Here is a 19,749-nt window from a genome sequence, read left to right as displayed (position 1 = left end):
GCCTTCGTCGACTGGGAGGAGCATGTGGGAAGCACCAGTGGATTATAGGACTCTGTGGAAGGGGCAGTTCCTGCCGAGGGAGGCTGGGACAAGATTTGGGCCTTAGCTCTCTAACTGCGAAAGGAGCCTCTAGCTGACTTCAATCATTCATTCCGTCAAGCAATGGCCAAATATTTATCGAGCAGGTACAATGTGCAAGACGAAAAAACTAAAATGTTGAAAGGGACAGACAGGGTCCCTGACCTCATCGACCTCACAACGTAGGAAGAGTCAATGACATGAACATAGTCGATCTTGGCCTGCCCATTCTATCATGAGACTTCGTTGCTCTCTGTGTCCTTGGTGTCCTGCCTGTGACTATTTTCTGCATTCTTTTCCTCTGGCATCTACTCAACCTCTGACCCTCTAGCTCACTCTGTGACCTTTTGTTCCTATTGATCAAAATTCTTTCTTAGTCCTGAGTAGTCAATGAGACACCCATCCAAGAGCTTAGACGAGGTTGAGTTCACTTAAGGAACGACCAAGCCCAGGCCAGAGCTAGACTCAGAGGGGGCAGAGGCCTGAGCAAAAAAACTTTGGGCCAACTTATGAAGAAGGCAAGGCCTATCTTCGATGGTGCGCACCTCTCCAGTAGGCACTGCTTCTTCCTGTTCTAGACTTAAAAATGGAACTGGCTTATCTTTGTATTTTATGCAGCAGAAGTACAGAACTTTGCCCAGGGCAGGTGCTTAATTAGGATATGGGCCTTCGGGCTAGAGAGAGGTGGCCTGTTTGTGAATCTTGACACTACTTTTTGATGAAGAGATGTCTCTCGTTTTATTTTTTTTTCATCTCATTAAAAAACTAATAATCATAGTAATAGGATTGCCAAGAACAGTGAGCTTTATATCATATGGAAACCCCCAGCTTAGACTCTGGTTCATTCCGTAACAGTTTGTTCATTTTCCTTCCCTTGATGTATTTTTACTGAAATAAAATGAATTGAAATTAAAGAAATTGAGAGATATTAAATATGCCGTATTTTCTCAAAATTGGGCTTTCCTCATTTTCTTGTAATTCCACCAATGCAAAGGTCTGCAACTATAGCCCATGCGTTCAATCTGACCCTGAACCTGTTTTCATAAATAAAGTTTTAGAAACACAGCCATGCCCATTCTTTGACATATTTGCTATGGTATCTTTTCCATTAGACGTGTAGAATCAAATAATGGCAATAGCCCGTTTATGGCCGTATCCCACAAAGCCTAAAATATTGACCCTTTCTGTCACCCTTTAGTAGAAGTTTGCCAACTCCTTGCTTCCAGCTAAGGCTGTCTTTCTTCAGAAAACCCTTGTGAAAGTTCCACATGCTACCTCCAATAAGTGACACATCGCACAACAAAGCCACTTGTCCTTTTACTGTATTATCTTAGACCAAATCACCACAGGACGTTTGGAAGCAGGGAGTGAGAATTGAAAGAACTCTGGCAGGGACAAAGAAGGAGAATGATCTGGGCCAAAGGCGTTGACTCGTAAAGCAGAGAAATAAACTTTACTTTCTGAGTAGGAGAGTAGAGAGCTGATCATCAAGTTAAATCCGAGCAAGAGGAAGGGTAGTGGCAATGATAATAATGTTACCTCTTTGTCAAGGTTCCCAAAAATGCTAAAGACAAAAGTTTACATACTAACTGCTCCCCAAAAGTAATGGGATCGTAATCCCTGAAAATGAGAATGAGAGAAAAAGAGGGGTAGGGCAGGGAAAGGAGGAGAAGGAGTGTTATAGCACGTTCCTAACAAGCACTACCAAGTGCTCGGTCTCCTGGGGCATCTTCAGAGAGCTGCCTGCAATTACTCTCTCCAAAACTGGCTGTCGGGGAGTAAAAAGGAGGGATCGCCCTTAGCCCCTAGTAGTCAAAGGGTGCCCCCCGGGACCTTGACTCTCGCACACCTCAGGCTCATCCCTGCTGGCCCGAAGAAGCTGGAAACCAAGACAGCAGTGGAGACGTTTACACTGTAAGCCACAGCCTCAGGAGCCAACCCTTGGGTACCGTTGGCCGCATCCGCAGCCTGTGCCCAGCAGTCTCCTTGACCTGGCCAAGCGGACCAACGCACACATGTGGGCACCAAGTGAGTTTCGAGGTCTGCTGAACCCCAGGGAAATAGGGAGACCCTGCAACAGAGGTCAGAGGTGAGACCAGGCATCGCCAGGTCAGGGCTGCCAGGGACACAAGGGACCAGGAAAGGTGAGAGAGTGCCAAGGAGACATGGCCCGGACCCAAACCAGGGAGGCCTGCAGGCGCTCAGTGAAGACCGGAACCTCCCCATCTGTGTCCTGCAGGAGAGCAACTGATGATTGCCTAATCATCCTCAACAATAATTAGTCACACAGACAGAAACTCCTAGAAGCTGGGGAAACAGACTGGCTTTGACACTCTCCCCCTCATCGAGCATCTGCTGTACGCTCAGCTCTTTTCAAACACGTATGTTTTGGATCCTCAGGAAACCCCCATGGTATGAAACAACAATCTTCACTTTACATATCAGTAAACTGAGACCCGGAGCGGTTCAGAACTTGCCCAGTATCTTCATTATTTGGGGACCTCTCACCTGGAAAGGGGAATCCACCCTCCCAGGCAGCCCAGGGAGCCAAACTGAGAGCCATGGGTAGAAGTGCTTCCAAAACAGTACTTAGGACCGGGATGTTGGAAGAGCCTGGGCTAGCTCAAGCCCCCATGGACCAGACTGAGCTGCTCATCCGCAGCAGTCCTGAGCGCTTGGCGGTGCCTGTGGGACAGGGGCAGGGGACCTGGCCGGTAGACAAAGGCTGAAGTCTTCTAGGGTCTTCTTAATGAAGAAAGAGTCAATATCAACACAGAGAATTTTACTATTAAGATTGCTATTTTTTATTAAATTCACTATTAAATTTATTAAATTTACTAAATATAATATTTCTATCAAAACTACTACTAAAGTTGCTATTTTAATGTCAATTTTGGAGAAGAAAAGATACTCATAAAATCATAAGAATATATTAATAATAATGTCTTCAACCCAAAACCATTGGGACCTGAGCTCCTGGGAAGGCCACTTTGGCAGGCAGCGCTGCATTTGAAACAGCTTGAATATTTTTTCTGTGCAAATGTCCTGAAACTCCTTTCCCGTGAGTTCCTTCTTTGCCCCCAGCACGTCAAAACCTCCCAGGCTGTTTGCTGCCATCTAAAACATTTTGAAAAGGAATAGTGCAGGCCTGTTCCAGTGAAACATCAACCACGTCATCAAAAGATCTTCTACCCCCGTCGGGATAAAAACGATTTGGGGCAAGAATGAGACCACTGACGTGAGGAAAAGTCACCTGCAGGCCAAGGTCCTGGCACAACAGGGGACCCAGGGCAGGTGCGAGGCAGGTGACCCAGACTCCTTGAGGCTCCAGGGACTGGAGACCCAACTGGTGAGGAACTTGTGCCTTCGGGAGGCTTTGGCATCAAGAAGCCAGCTGCCAGCTGGTCCAGGGCTGCCTCCTGGAAAACCGCAGCTGCAGGAACCGCAGGGTGACGCCCGGAAGCTTCCACGGCGGGGCTTCCCATCCCTGCCCCAGACAGCGCACATTGCACATTTCTCAGCGGCCTGCAACGCCTCACAGCAAAAATCTTTAAACACTTAAACCATATTTTGAGTTTGAAAGAACACATCCTGCTACCATTTACTTCTTTGACTTTTCCACCACAGCTGAAATGTTTTGCCTTGACTTCTATTCTAACCCTTTCCTCAGTTTCCAGTGGAAGTCTCTGGAAATCGCAGGGCTCCAGTGTTCGCTGTTGGCTCCATCACTTGCTAAGAGACAGGAACCTGAGGCAAATGCCCTCAGCTCTCCAAATCTCAGTTTTCTCATCTATCAAATGGGAGTGATTATTGCTCACTCCTCTTATACTCCTTATTTGAGTTCATGAATAATGTCTGCTCAGAGCTTGAAATAGTTCTTGGCACATCATAGACCCCCTAAAAAAAAAAAAACACCAATTATTACAATTATTATTACTTCGTATCCATGTGAAGGAGAAGGTAAGTTATCTTCCCAAGGAAGTAAAAATCTGAGGGTAGACCCCCCTATCAAACTGTTGACGGCCAAGATTTGAAATACACTTGTAGAAAAAGATAATCACCCACCGGCCCTCGTGTGCCCATCGGCTCTTTCAATTAGTCCTCTTAAGACACTAAGCACAGAGGAAAACTAGGCTCCAGAGCAAGACCTCAGCACGACAAAGTCCCCTTACGCTGCCTCGGATTCTAGTCCAAGAAGTCCGTCCCCTTGTAAGACCCTCCCTCAGACGCTTTCTTCAGAGTTCACTCAGTTTCTACCCCTGGCCTCTGTCTTCCGCAATGGAGCACCTTTCCTTGGTCCACAACATTTGCCTTCTCTTTTCTCTGAAAGATTCTTATTCTTGAGATGATCCTGAGGGTGTAGGATGATTAGAGGATTAGATGAGATGATACATGTAAAGTTCTCAGAATGCTTCGTAACACATAATAGAATGAAGTGTTAGATATTAATGTTTAAATATTAATACCCCTCCTTATCTATGGGCAAAAAAAATCTCCTCCCTGGGGGACCCCATGGCCCTTCTACTCTTTGTTCTATTGGTGGGTCACCTGTCATCCGAGTCAGTTTGGGCTGCTATGACAAAGCGCCATAGGGTTGGTAGCTTAAGCTACAAACATTTATTTCTCATGGTTCTGCCCACAGGCAAGTTTAAGATCAGGGAGTCAAAGATCTGGTGGCCGGTGGGGGCACCCTTCCTGGTCCTATATGGCCACCTCATTGTGTCCTTATGTGGAAGAAAGAAAGCAAGAGAGCTCTGTGGGGTCTCTGTTTAAGACACTATACCCACTCACAAGGGCTCCCCCCTCAGGACCTAATCACCTCCCAAAGGCCTCACTTCCTAACGCCGTCACACTGTAACACAGGATTTCAACACATGACCTAGGGTGGGGGTTACAAACATTAAGTCTGGAACACCTGCCCACACATTATATTTTATTTTGAACTTTTCCAATTCCTGGGCCAAGGAAGAATGAATCGTAATCCCTGGTGAGCACCTGGAATCTGACAGCCATCATCTCCGAAAATGCCTGTGACCTTTTCCGTGGTTTGTTCAGTGTCCTGTCTTGTACATCCCCCAGAAGGACTCTCCTTATACGGAATTGCTTCTTTTTCAAGTTACATATCTTTCTCTCCCACTATGCTGTGTGCTCCTAGAGAGCAAAACACTAATCTTATTTATCTCTTTCTCCCTGAACACATGCAGAGCCTGGCATACAGTAGGTACTCAGTCTTTTGTTGGACAATATATTTATTTTCATTTCCAGAAAGAGGAGACCTTGGAACCTAGTGCAAATCATAGCGCAAATACAGTGAAGTCTTGAGTCTGTAGGGGGCCACGCCCCACTCTGTACATGTGGCAAATCTGAACGCATAATATATGTGTCCCAAATTTAGGCAATTGGGCTTACTTCACTTTAAAACTCTGAACTCAAAAGATGCATGACCCCCTATCAGGAAACTACTTTGTTTCTAACTGGGTAGTTACCACAGTTCTAGCTAACTTAACAAAGACTATTTAACAGGAAATTCAAAAAAACTGTAATGGAAGCCCGTGGTTGCCTGTGCCATGTGCCTGTGGTATTTGGGATAAGCCGTACTTGCCTAGGCCTCTCGTATGGTCGTCTGCTTTGGTCCAGGACTTCCTGGCAGCCCTCAAGGCTGGTTGCTTAGTATATTAAGCAATATACTAAGGTTTACACATGACATTGTCTATACTTTTGTTTCTGGCATTAAATCTTTTGCTTTTCAATTTTTAATAGAAACTAGACATCACGTCATTGATGTGTCATCAAAAGCAGTGCCAGGTTCCTATTCTCCCTGGGAAGGATTTGATGGCTAGGAAGCATATAAGCTAGAAAGCATACATCCTGGGGATTCAACTCAAATATAAGCAGACCAGAGAAGCACTGGATTCAGGGGCCCAAGATGTAAAATCGGCTTTGTGCAAGGGGGGTAGGCAGCTTCTGAATTAAATTGCTCAAAAGACTCAGATTTCTGGCATTGATGCATTCCCTGGACAGAGATTTGCCAACGATGCACCAGTGTCTGTGCTATGTGCTAGGATCACAGGGGTGAAATGTGTGTGTTTATGGTATATTTTAAGAACAAATGTAAGAGTGACTTAATCTTTCAAAAAAGATTAAAACTGTATACTAGTGGTAACGGACGAATTATGACCTACTGGTTGTGTAGATAAACAGCAGAAAACTGGAGATGTATTAAAGTGACAGGAAAAAATAACTCTAAGTTCTCCTGGCACAAACCATGTGTATGATGACTTTGTGTGTGTGTGTGTGATATCATAAAGCATTAATGTCACTGGCCATCGTTGTTAAACAAGTTGTGCCACAGTGAGCTACATATTTTCATGTATGATGTCTGCATATTTGCACTGAGAAAAATATTTAATGTTTACAAACTGTATAACTGCTTGCTGGTTTTGTTTGCTCACCCTTCTAAATACACTTGGGAAGAGGCTGGTTTCTTTGTTAAGATCTAACACAGTTGCTTATACAACATCCATTGTGAGCTAGCATTAGAGATAACAAACCTCCGCCACTCTCCAAAGGATTGTGAAGAGGGAAGTGCCAGAGAAAAGGCCAAAAAGCCTGCAGAATCTCCAGTACAAAGTCCAGAAATTCCTCTGTGTTCATTCACTTCAAGCACACACTTACTCTGGGACAAAGGGCACTTGGAGAGTGTAAAGTGTCCTGCCTTCCAAAAGCTAAAGCAATAAGGGCGGTATCTACTAAAGCTTGATCATTGTATTTAATATGGAAACAAAGAGTGTGTAGCTAATTTTGATAACCTGAAATTTTATTCTCATTGTAAATAAAAGCAGCAAAGTGGAAGAAGAAGGGGGGTGAGGGAAAGAAAAAAGGGAGGAAAAGAAGGGAAGGAAAGGAAAGAGAACTGATGAAAAACAGAACAGAGCATCCAAATTATTGGGTATCTGTCTAGCCCAGGTGTAACTGGAGTCTCTCAAGAAAAGAGGGCAAGAGAAATATATGAAGAAATACAGCTGAGAATTTCCAAAAAAAAAAGGAAAGTTAATAATCCACAGATCTAAGAAGTTCAGAGAACAGTAAACAGGATAAATACACACACACACACACACACACACTCACACACTCACCTCTAGATACATTGGAGTTATCCTGTTGAAAAAGAAAGAGAGGGGAGCCCAGGTGGCTCAGCGGTTTAGCACCGCCTTCAGCCCAGGGCCTGATTCTGGGGACCTGGGATCAGGTCCCACATCAGGCTCCCTGCATGGAGCCTGCTTTTCTCACTGCCTGTGTCTCTGCGTCTCTCTCCCTCTGTGTCTCTCATGAATAAATAAAATATTTTAAAAAATAAAAAGAAAGAGAAAGAGAAAATATTGATGGCAGTTAGAAAATCTGTATATTACATAGAAGCAAAGAAAATTCATACAGACAAGCATGTAAAAAGAAAAATAACATCTTTCAAGTACTCACAAAAAATTTGTCAACCCAGAATTTTATATCAAGCAAAAATATCCTTTAGACAAACAAGAACTGATTTATATCAAGCAAAAATATCTTTTAGACAAACAAGAACTGAGACCATTTATTGTCAACACCCCTGCACTATAAGAAATGTTCAAGAAAATTCTTAAGCAGAAGATTCAAGATACCAGATGAATATTTGGATTTACCCAAAGAAATGATCAGGGCCAGAAGGGTCCAAAGGAGAGTAAATATTAAAACACACTCTTTTTCTTGATTTTAATAGTTTTCAGGGATCGTCAATGACCAAATGAAAAACAATAAGAATATATTTTGGAGTACGTCAAATATGTAGAAGTAAAATGTATGCCAACAATAACACAAATGATAAGATGAAAGAATTAGAAATATATGTGTTAAGGTTCTTCTTCTAAATGTGCAGTGGTATATTGCTTGAAAGTAGATGATTATGAGTTAAATATATATATCAAAAACCCTAGTAGAGCAAATACTTATAGATATAACAAAATGTTATGGAAATAAAATATTTAAATATTCATTTTTTTGAGAAAAGAAGAAAGAGAAAAAGAAACAAAAGGCAAATGGGACAAAGGATAAATAACCAAATGGTAAGTTTATGTACAACTACATCAATAATTTCATAAAATGTAAATTGTCTCAATCACCTCAATTAAAAGACAAAGATTGTCAAATTTAAAAGAAAAAAAATTGTATTTTTGAGAAGTTTATTCTAAATATAAACAGATGAAAAGTAAATAGTAAAATATAGTCAGTATCTGTGTGTAGAAGAATCTAAGGATTGAAGTAAAGTTTTACCTCAAGTAATTGTAGTGTTGTTGTTCATAGAAGTGAAGAGGATGGAAGAATAATAGGTTTGGGAACTACAAACAGTGGTTTAATTATGGACACTGTACTCCTCAAAATCAGAAATTGAATTATGGACTTTAGGCCAAATCCAACTGGCCTCCTGTTTTTGTATGGCCTATAAGCTAAGAATAGTTTTTACACTCATAAACGGCTGAACATCAACAGAAAAATATTTGTGACATGGGAAAATTATGTGAAATCCAAATTTCAGTGTGAAGAGGAAAGCCTGTTGGAATGCAGCAGCACTCATTCACTTACACGTTGTCTTTCCCACTGCAGTGACAGGGTTGAGCTTTTGTGACAGAAACCACATGTGACACCAAGCTCACACTTCCCATCAGCACACAATAAATCACGGCGGCATAGTTACTACTCAGCAATACTATATGTCACGTGTATTATCACGATGTGATATTTTTATGCAATTTTTATTACCAGTGAATACCCACCGCATCAAAAGCAGGAAAGAGAAAAGTGGACCTCAGATGTTATGCTTTTCAGACACAGTGGAGCGTGGATTATTCTGATATCGAATTAAACTGCAAAGCAGTGTGTTCATTATGCGATGACACTGCAGCTAGACAATGCATTATGTGATGACATGTGACCGTATCAAGCATTCACCACAATATTCCCAATTCACAGGAGATCAACAGTCCCAACAGTTAGCTTAAAACTTAATATCTCCTCGCAGCAGAATTTCTTCACACAGATATAAATAAAAGTAAGAATAAATAAATAAATAAATAAATAAATAAATAAATAAAAGTAAGGCTACAACCAAAGTATATTTCCAAGGGGCTCATTTGTTAGCTGGCTAAGCAGGGAAAGTTACAGATGCTGAGTTAAATCAGGTTTGATTGCAGTGGCCCAAGAGATGTGTGCAGAGTACACTTGCTTAGTTATTACCCTTTTAATAACTAAAACCACTGCTCAAAAATAGTTGAGAACATGGGGAATGATATCAATAGTCAAAAACAAAACAACTTTTATGTGCTTTTATGTGCTTCTCACGGCTCTTATAGCATTGTTGCCAACACTCCTGGGTTGTTGCTTATTCAAGGAGTTAATACTGAGTTTGAAGTGACTGAAGAATTAGCCTGAGTGATCTGTGTGAAATAACTGCAGGAAGGAATGCTTTCAAAGCTGAGAAAATATATAACTAAGTATAAAATGAAGTGGAATCTGCTAAGATGTATTACAACTAATCATGATAAAAATACAGATGGAGCAGGAAAAGACATGATTTAATGCATTTACGAAGTTCACGGAAAGTACAGTTTCTGTAGTCTATGGTCATGCACTGCATTATTCATACGAATATTATTCGTTGGGTGATATAGTATGCCGGTAGAGGCAATGGTGAGCTTCGTTTGCTCATGACTTTGTCATTTTGGATTTCTTTATTTTCAAACCTGTGTGAGAAAGAGAAGGAATATGGGGAAGTCACGACTATTTTATCTATCAAAGAACGGAAGTAATAAATCCATTCTGCTTGATTTGAGATTCATCAGAATATGGATGGTATTTAAAGACATTAGAAGGAGCATGAGCATCTATGAGAAAATAGAGGGAGAGGGTGCAAGGAACATGCCCCAGGGCACCTCAACAGATACAGCCCCAGTCAACCAGAGGAAAATATGAGAAGGCCTTTGAAAGTGACAGCTACAAGAGGAAGAAAACCAGGAGAATTTGACGGCAGAAAAGCTAAGCAAAGTCTCAAAATGCAAAGTGAGGGGGCTCCTGGGTGGCTCCATCAGTTAAGTGTCTGACTTCGGCTCAGGTCATGATCTCAGGGTCTTGGAATCAAGTGCCACATTGGGATCCCTCTTTATCGGGGAGTCTGCTTGACCCTCTCCCTTTGCCCCTCCCCCAGCTTGTCCACTCTGTCTCTCTCTCAAATAAATAAAATCTTAAAAAATATATGAAACAAGAGTGTCATTTATGACCTGTGACATTAGTCACCAACTGTCACCAAGGCAAGTCACAACTTTGCGGAACTGCATTTCCCACACCTGTGTGTTAGTATATTGGTAGTACCTACCTCAAAACATCCATTACACAGGTGAAATGCAAAGTGGATATGAAAGACTGGGAGCCCCACACAAACGATGACAGTGATTGTTATCATTATAGTCATGCGCAAAGATTCCTCCACTTTGTGCCAAATCTGCTTGAAAAGATCGAATTCTCCCATAACCCACCTCCCCGCATAGGTTTTACCAAACTGTGTCAGGTGTGGATAACCACAATCTAATGGAAATTCTGTGAGTCCTAATCTAAAACATTTCTGAGGTCAGACCTATCCAAGGATATAAATCTCTCTTTCAGTAAAATGGGAGCAGTGTGTTAAATCCTTACAATCTTTCTGGAACAAATACCCAACTCAAGTTGGCAGCTCCGGAGCCACCACCAGGCCATAGGCAGGCACAGTAAGCTATAGTCTGAATTCTGGTAAATAGTGCCCCAAACTTCGGGGAAATCATAAAAGCAGATGAATGAAAGCTGTGTCTACAGTGCTCTGGCTGTTAGGCATGATCAACAGTGAAGGTAAAAATAAACAACTATAAATGTGTCTCTACTTAAATCTGGATCTTTCTTTATAGATTTTTATTAAAATGCATTTGCAAAAGTACAAGGGTTAGTTTGTGTTTTCCTTTTTTTTTTTCCACAGTGATATATTGGAATTGTTCAATTGAAACCATATGTTGGCTCAATAATTCACATTTGCAAAATGTGTACCATTTTAAGACCCAATAAAAACAGAGGGGAGGGGACTAATGTAGCAAGATAAAGACTTTTGGATAGATGGACGTATTGTGTTTCCAATCTGTTGGAAAGGAAGAAAGCCTCCTTTTTGATCCATTACCTACAGAGCAGAAATGTAAGGCAACTGATGCAATGGCACACTGGTGTATTGGGAAACAAAACAAAAGATCTAATCTAGAGAAAAAACAAACCTAGATTCAAATCCAGCTTTTCCACCTCTGGCTCTGTTTCCTTTTGAAGCATTTGTAATTTCACTGAGACTCAGTTTCATTTCTTATAACATGAAGCTAATAATGCCTATCTTGGATCTTTGTTACGTGGACTAAATAGACTTTTTTTTTTTTTAAAGATTTTATTTATTTCTTCATGAGAGACCCAGAGAGAGAGGCAGAGACACAGGCAGAGGCCAGTGCAGGACTCGATCCCAGGACTCCAGGATCACACCCTGAGCCAGAGGCAGAGGCTCAACCACTGAGCCACCCAGGCGTCCCCTAAATAGACTTTAGATGAAGCATTCATGTGTGGAGTACATGGTTGAATTTGACACCATGAACTGGATGACAAGTTAAAGTTCATTCTATACTCTGCCCTTCTTTGTTTTCATTTTTTTGTTTGTTTCTGGACATTAATTATGGAAAACTAAAAAGCTGAATGGGATAGTGAATCTGATATACCCAAACCTGAAGCATGAACAGGAATGAAAATGAATCCGATCAGCCATGAGCAACTTCTATGCACCTCTCCACCCAGTTAAAGCTTCTTCAAAGCTAGTGTGCATCCCGATACCCAGGGACCTTGCTAAAATGCAGATTCTGATTCATCTGGCCTAGGGATGGTTCTGAAATTCTGTATTTATAGTAATCCTCAGGGGATAACAATGCTTAATCCCTGGTAAGCAACTTTTTTTTTTTTTCACAAGGGATAATTTAAAGAAAATAAAAATGTTTATAAGCCACTTTTTTTTCTTCAAAATTCATAGTTTTATTGAACCTTATGGAGAAAAACGCTTGTTATTAGACTTTAGGGTACTAACAATAATCAACATTATTATTGAAATCTTACCATGTGCTAATCACAATGCTAAACACTTTACAAATACTTGTAAAGAATCCTTATGTATCTATTCCTATGTTAAATATCTCCACAATAAAAAAACAGAGACCCCAAAAAGTTAAATGGCCTGACCACGCAAACATTTCAGATTTCTTAAAACAAATCAGTTAGATTTCTGAGCCTGTGCAACTTTCTGCCTATGGTTTACTACCACGTAAAATATCAATGACAAATTAGGTGCCATCCATTACAAAAATGTTACTAAACGAGAAAATTAGAAATTGAGGAATGTGGGAACTTCTTTCCAATCTCTTTGGATAGAGCTTTAGAGTTCACAAGGGTATTTATATGCATTGTCTTATTTCATCTTGGAAACTCAAGTTCAGGATTATAATTTCTAGTTTATATCCGGTGCCCAGAGCAGGACCTGGCACATAGTAAGTGTTCAATAAATACTTGCTGAGGTTCGAAAATTATAAACATCTTTGAATAACAATACTAACAATTCTTGCTGAGGTAATGAACCCACAGATGAATGAATGAATTTATTGGCAGTAATTGCCTACAACCCTGCCGAGAAAGATGTAAGGCTAAGATAGCAAGCGTGTTGTGATCGATTCGTGATGTAGGCCATGGCTGTAGCACAGCCTATGTCCTATAGCTTCTATCTTGTAGTAAGACATCAGTCCTGGAGGCCAGATTAATTTAGCCTTAAATCTGGCTTAACAGGCAAGTTGTGCGAGAAAATGAGGTTTAAAAAATGGGGACATTGGCGTAAATAGATTGGCCTCCAGGAGCCAAATTGCAAAATAAAGACACAATAGGAGATTAGGGATTGAAATGTGCAAGGGTTGGCTGCTTTACTCGTGGTCACATCCCAGATGTTCAAACTCAGAAGAGGCAGGAGATTGAGAGTTTGTCCACAAAGAATATGGGAAAGGAGCGAGTCAGAGCGGCAGTTCTCAACAGTGCTGATTGAAGACCATTCAGTGAAGATGGTGCAGTGGTTAAAGGTGCGGCTTCCCCAGTCCTCTTCGGGCAGGTAAGTCCCTATGTGGGGATGGGCGCCTCGGTTAAACATTCAAAATATTTACAGCTAACGTATCTTGCATTTGGGGTATGCTAACTAGAGTACCTGCTAATGTAGTCCTCTCAGAATACCCTAATCATTTCACATTCCCACACGCAGCACTGAACAAAGACAACAGTTGAGGCAGAAATTGACCTCTCTCAGGTCTTTCTGGATACAGTGGGTTATGATGTGGTAACAAATAACTGCAAAATTCAGCAGCAAGCAGACCTAAAGTTTATTTATCACTCATGCCCAGTGTCCAGTTGGCTTGGCAGTGGCTTCTGCTCATTCCAGTCACTCGAAGAAACAGGCTGAGAGAGGTTCCATCTTTTTTTTTTTTTAAGATTTTATTTATTTATTCATGGAGACACACACATACACAGAGAGAGGGGCAGAGACACAGGCAGAGGGAGAAGCAGGCTCCATGCAGGGATGTCCTCCCAAAGACCAATATACTGCCTCTTAAGGTGGCGTTCTGTGGAGCTCAGCCCTTGGCCCCTGTCCAGCAAGACCTAGAGGTTGACGCTATTAGCAATTCTATCCTAATTTTTGCTGCAGCAAATGGGCCAGATAAAGGATATTATTTATATCCCGCTTTATTTGATGTCCATTAAAACAAGAAATGTATTCTTTTGTCACATCCCACTTTGCTAATACTCTTGAAATAGACTTATACTGAAAGATTTAATTAAAATAATAGAAAACAATATTAATGCCACCTGACAAGACTCTCTTCAGGACTCTCTCTATACCAACGGACTCTACCTTTTTTTTCCTGGTGATTCAAGATACAGTCAGTCCTTCCACTTGGGCTTTGTTTTCTCTCTAGTAGACCCCACGGACATTAACACTTTAAATCCTGGAGGATCCACTGTGAAGTGCTCCATGATCAGTCATGGTTTCAGTGTCCTTTGGTTCAACTTTTCAAGGGGGTTTAATTCCTGGGTCAACTGTCTGCTCTTAACTCAGTCATCTGTTGCCCAATGGGCAGGAGGGGTTAAACTAAAAAGAAAAATTAACAAATCCAGTACAAATATGTCTAAGCAAGAAGATATACTAGAGGGTATAGCACTAATACCACCAGATGGATCATGGCAGGATATAAAGTTTAGCTTAGCAAAAATAAACACTCTCCAATAATAGAATAAACTGCTTTTTTCTCCATCCCTGGAGAAATTCCAGTAGCCATCAGTGGCCACTTGCTAGTGATATGATTGAGACTATTCCTCTGTTGCACTGGGAGTTAGATGAGATGATATCTCAGAAACCCCCTAGCTATAAAATTCCATGATTGACTGACTCCATAGAATAACATAAGAAAAATCAAGTTGGTTAGTATTATGTCACATACACGACACAAGTAATGTACCGTATCTTTCATAGTGAATAAAGTATCTCCAGACTTTAACCCACTCTGTATTGTGCAAACCCCAGCATGGACTCTATTTATTTGATCCCTAAGGAAGAGCTGAGAGATGATAAAAGGGGCCTTGGTATCCCGAGAAGATGTTACTTGTTTGCAGTTACATTCCTGGAACCTCCCAGTGGGTGGGGATGGCTGGGAGAGAGCATGTGATTCTCATTGCAAAGATTTGGGTAAGAAAGCAGCTAACCGGGATCTCTGGGTGGCGCAGCGGTTTGGCGCCTGCCTTTGGCCCAGGGCGCGATCCTGGAGACCCGGGATCGAATCCCACGTCGGGCTCCCGGTGCATGGAGCCTGCTTCTCCCTCTGCCTATGTCTCTGCCTCTCTCTCTCTCTCTCTCTCTCTCTCTCTCTCTCTCTGTGACTATCATAAATAAAATAAAATAAAATAAAATAAAATAAAATAAAATAAAATAAAATAAAAAAGTAAAATAAAATAAAATAAATAAAATAAAATAAAATAAAAAAGAAAGCAGCTACCCCAACCCAGTACTGAATCAAAGAAGGAATAGAGGAGGCATAACCCTGAGGTCTTTAATGAATAGCAGTCTCTTGCACCACATCTGGACCTGGCCTCCCAGAAACAGATGTGCTCAGACAGGTGCATGTGGCTCGCTCTCTCACTCTGCTCTTCTCCTTTGCCCAGCTCACTCCATTTTGAGCATGAGAATCTATGCTCATTGCCTTTGGTATTATAGCCAAACAGAAAAAATAGACACAATCAAAATAAAGATGATCACAAGATGGTCTATTATTTGTTGGCTGTCAAGTACTACCTTTTAAGTGGTATTTAATACCTTTTAATATAACAGTAATAGCTAACACTGTTGGACACTGGAGTTATCCAAACTATCTGGACTTTTGCAGGCATCTTTATGAAAGTAAGTTCCCATGACAAGTCTTTTCTCAAAAGTTGTATTTTCCTATAACTTTGGCCTATTATGGGCATTCCATGCTCAGAACAGATTAACAGCCTTTATTCATTCTACGAATGTATAGTGAATACTTACCCGAAGCCAGACAATGAAGCTTGCTTTGAGAGCAAGCAAATAGTTTAGAACAAAAATAATGTCAAAGTGATTTGGGAGAGCCATACTAACCTTGAAGCAGCCTTGGACCCTTCATTCCAGGCCCCAAAGAAAGGTTAGCACAGTGGTCTGGAGCGTGGGTGCTTGTGTCAGGCAGATTTGTGTTAAAATCTCAGTTCCTCAATTTACTAGTCTTATGACCACGGGAGCTTCAATTCCCTCGTCTGCAAAATGGAGATGAAACGTGGTAATCCGGATTTGCCATGATTAAATGCGCGCTATGTACTTAGCCAGTGATAAATGCTCAGTGCTGCATTCCTTCAGTTCCAAAATGCATTTTCTTTTTTTTTTTTTTTTTTTTTAATTTTATTCACTTACTCATGAGAGACACACACGGAGAGAGAGGCAGAGCCATAGGCAAGGGAGAAGCAGGCTCCATGCAGGGAGCCCAACTCAGGACTCGATCCCCGGAATCCAGGATCACGCCCTGGACTGAAGGCGGCGCTAAACCACTGAGCCACCTGGGCTGCCCCAAAACACATTTTCTGTAACATTTTAACATCTCTTGAAATTAGGAAGTGACTTACAATAGACGGGTAGTGTAAATGCCTGACAATTAGCTAGTTTTATTATAATGTAAGTGCTGGACATTAAGCTTTGGTTGCCAAGGCGTCCATTTCAAAGACATCCATCTCAAACACATTGGCAACTGCACAACTCCATAAAGAGCCAGGCCTCCCCACCCATGAATTTCCCCTTTTAGAAAGCCCTGTCTGAGTAACCCTGCTTTCCCTTCTCTGGGCTTACTTCCCACTCTAAGTTTTAAATCCACTTTTAGAGTAAATCTGGAAAACTCTAGGTCTGTCTCTCGGTCTCTGTCCCTCTCTTTGCCTCTCTTTCCGCTACCTTACTTACCCCATGGCCCTGGATGTGCCAGGGAGCCTCCAGGACTCGGGAGTAAATACATTTTGTTGTTGATCAAAGTTCCCTAATGGTTGTTTCTGAGGTGTGCTCTGCAATCACATGAAGAACCACAAGGGCCAGTCCAGGAAGAGTATTGTCTCCAAGCAGGAAACATCTGTGAGGGTTCACCCTGGCGTGGGCCCAGGTGAGTGCCCCCAGGCACTTCTACCTTACAGCATTATTGTCAAGAGGCTCAGAGCAACCCAAAACAAGGTAATTTGTAGTCCCTGTTGACTAGGGAGCATTTGTGAGGTCAATGTCACCCTCTGCGCCTGTGTGATTTCAACCACGGATGCCCACTTTATGGTCACTTCAACTGACGTATGTGCATAGCTGTTTGCATAGGTGCTGAGCGTCACTGGCTCTTTCAGTGTTTTTTAAAAAGACAGCACGATGATTCCAATTGACGCAAAAGTTAAAACGTATGCCTGAGGTCACAGAAAAGGAATATTGTGACATTTGATATTAAGGACACAAATATCATTGTTGAAAAAAAACCCACAAAATTCCATATTTTCTTGCAAAGCAACAATCAAGACCTAAGAGAGAATGATCCCTGATGTGGAGAACAGAGGCAGAAAGAAACGCAGGTAAAATGGAATGTTTTTATGACCTGCAGCCCATTCACAAATACTTGAGGCAGGCAGCGGGTAACATTCCTCCAGAAACTCCCAACCATCTTCCTGTGAAGGCTTTTCTGGGAAGGAGAAACATTAGCTTGACAATAGTTAGGCCTCCAGCATCCCGGGATCTTCTTTAGCATATGAAAATCCTTGTGGAAATTTCCCCTTATCTTTCCTTTCCCCAACTCCAAAGAGTATAATAAATTGCTCCTCCGTAATCCTGGGCCGGCAGCTCTTACTGCTCACGAGTCCTGTCCCTGTGCTTTAGTAAAACCATCTTTTTGTACCAAAGTCATCTCAAGAATTCCTTCCTGGCCATTGGCTCTGGACCTCAGAACTCCAAACCGGGCCAGTACCTGCAAGTGAGCGAAGCCGTGAACGATTTGCTACCTAGGTATCATCTGTCACACACCAAGCAGTAGAAATAAGGCAGGATAAACTGGTATCTGGAAGAGACCAAAGGAATCTTCAAGAAATGACAAGCTGATACGACCAATTCATATTTTACATAGCACAATACGGTATTAAACAAGAATTTGTAAAAAAAAAAAAAATATATATATATATATATATATATATATATATATATATATATATCCTTCTAACTTTGAACTTAACTTCTAGAGCTTTAGGATCATGAAGACCAAAACAAGAGCGGGAGGAGGGAAGGAAGGAAGGAAGGAAGGAAGGAAGGAAGGAAGGAAGGAAGGAAGGAAGGAAGGAAGGAAGGAATTTCTCTTGTTCGTTTCTTTTAATGTACGCCTCAAAGGGATAAGTGATAAAAACCTATGTTTAAATAAGCTAAAAAGGGCTTTTTCAATAAATTATTTAAAAAATAAGATACCATTCTGCTGTAGTTTTATTGACTTATTTTTTCTTCTGGTACACAAAATGATGGTACATCCTAAAGCTGGTAACAGAATGGATGAACTATGGTAAGGGTTAGCTATTGTGATAGCTAGAGAGCTCTAACGTCAGCAACATTTCTCCCCAAAATATTTATTCATAGAAAAACAGAGCCACTTTACACTTTTAAAATTGCTCCATAACCATCAGGGCCCATTTTATAACATGTACAACAGCGACCATCCAATTAGACAGAAATTAAAAATTCGGCCACTTACGTATCTCTTTCATCTCAAGTTAGGTTTGGTAACCTCCTGTGACTTTTCTCCTGGGGAACTTCTGGTAACACTTCTAGGCTCACACACGTGACTGATTTGCCTGTTTAATCCAAGAAAAGATTCAATAGATTTTTTTTTCCCCAGTGAACTTCCTGCCAGGGCTGTAAGCTCCCAAACCCAGTAATGGTCTATAGACCAAGGAAGGCATTAGAGAAGGTTCTCAAGATCATTACCAGGGATAGCCCTCAAAAAATCTTGCCCGTCTTCTGAATTTGTCTTGAGTGTCACCCTCCTTCCCCTTAATAACTCATGGTAAGTGTGCCCACCTGTGCATGCACATACACACAGAGTACTTTTCTGACTCTGAGCTGGCTGTGAAATAACAGAATAAAGCTACACACAAGCAATGTGCCAGGAGAAAATATTTACGATTCTAACGGAATGGTAACCTGGGTACATGTGGTATTTTTTTTGGTCTTCTACAATCTCTCTCTGAAGGGATGCAGTGAAAGAAACACAAATAATAAAAATAAAATAACTCAACTTGAAGCTTTTAAGCTCCCAGGAGTTCAGAATTCTAAGCAACAGAATCACAGGAAGCTAACCAGAGTTTCCTCCTATAGAGAGGACACACGGAACTTCTATGGGCCGGAAGAAATAGGAAGAAAGTTTTCAGAGAAAGTAAAAGAGTTAGATAGAATGTGGTGAGCCTACATATCTTTCACTCCAAGAAGAGAGCCCTGGGATAGGAGGAAGGGAAAACAATTGAACCTGTAATATAAATCCCAAATCCCAAAGTAGAAAACTCCTGGGTCATTTTTCTTGGGTGCAGCCCAAGAAAAAGAAATACCTGACACTTGCCAGTACAGCAGTAGGAGATGTGGCAGGGGGGCCCATTGCCTCTGGAGGTATTGAGGGCGGCAAGGCCCTACAAGCTTCCACACTACCAGCGCATATACAGGGGAGTAAGGCATCTGGGTAAATGGCCAGTGTTACACCGACCTTCTAGTGTCCTTACCATGTCTGGCCTCTCACTCTACCGACAGCCTACTGCTGGATTTACTATGGGGTACGTTTGTGAGTCCAGTGATTTATACCATCAGGGCAAGCGTGATCCTACTTCCAGGCCATGTCTTCCCTGGCTTCGTTTTTTTTTTTTTTTTTTAAAGATATTTGTGGTGGATACAGAATTCTTGGTTGATAGTTTTTTGGGTTTTTTGTTTGTTTGTTTGTTTGTCTTTATTCTTTCAGTAACTTAAAG

At 41.4% G+C, this 19,749-nt stretch overlaps 1 long non-coding RNA gene across 1 annotated transcript; it reads right to left on the bottom strand.

The window, feature by feature from the left end:
• Positions 1–2,880: 2,880 nt before the first annotated feature.
• LOC144294506 (uncharacterized) lies at positions 2,881–17,845 on the bottom strand. Its single transcript, XR_013361869.1, has 3 exons — positions 16,694–17,845; positions 15,851–16,002; positions 2,881–3,975 (listed from the first exon to the last, which is right to left on the bottom strand). It is a non-coding gene; the product is annotated as an uncharacterized LOC144294506 (long non-coding RNA).
• Positions 17,846–19,749: the final 1,904 nt, after the last annotated feature.

The sequence above is a fragment of the Canis aureus genome, chromosome 23 (assembly GCF_053574225.1).
Source record: "Canis aureus isolate CA01 chromosome 23, VMU_Caureus_v.1.0, whole genome shotgun sequence".
Taxonomy (NCBI): domain Eukaryota; kingdom Metazoa; phylum Chordata; class Mammalia; order Carnivora; family Canidae; genus Canis; species Canis aureus.
This window is presented reverse-complemented; position numbering and strand designations above follow the sequence as displayed.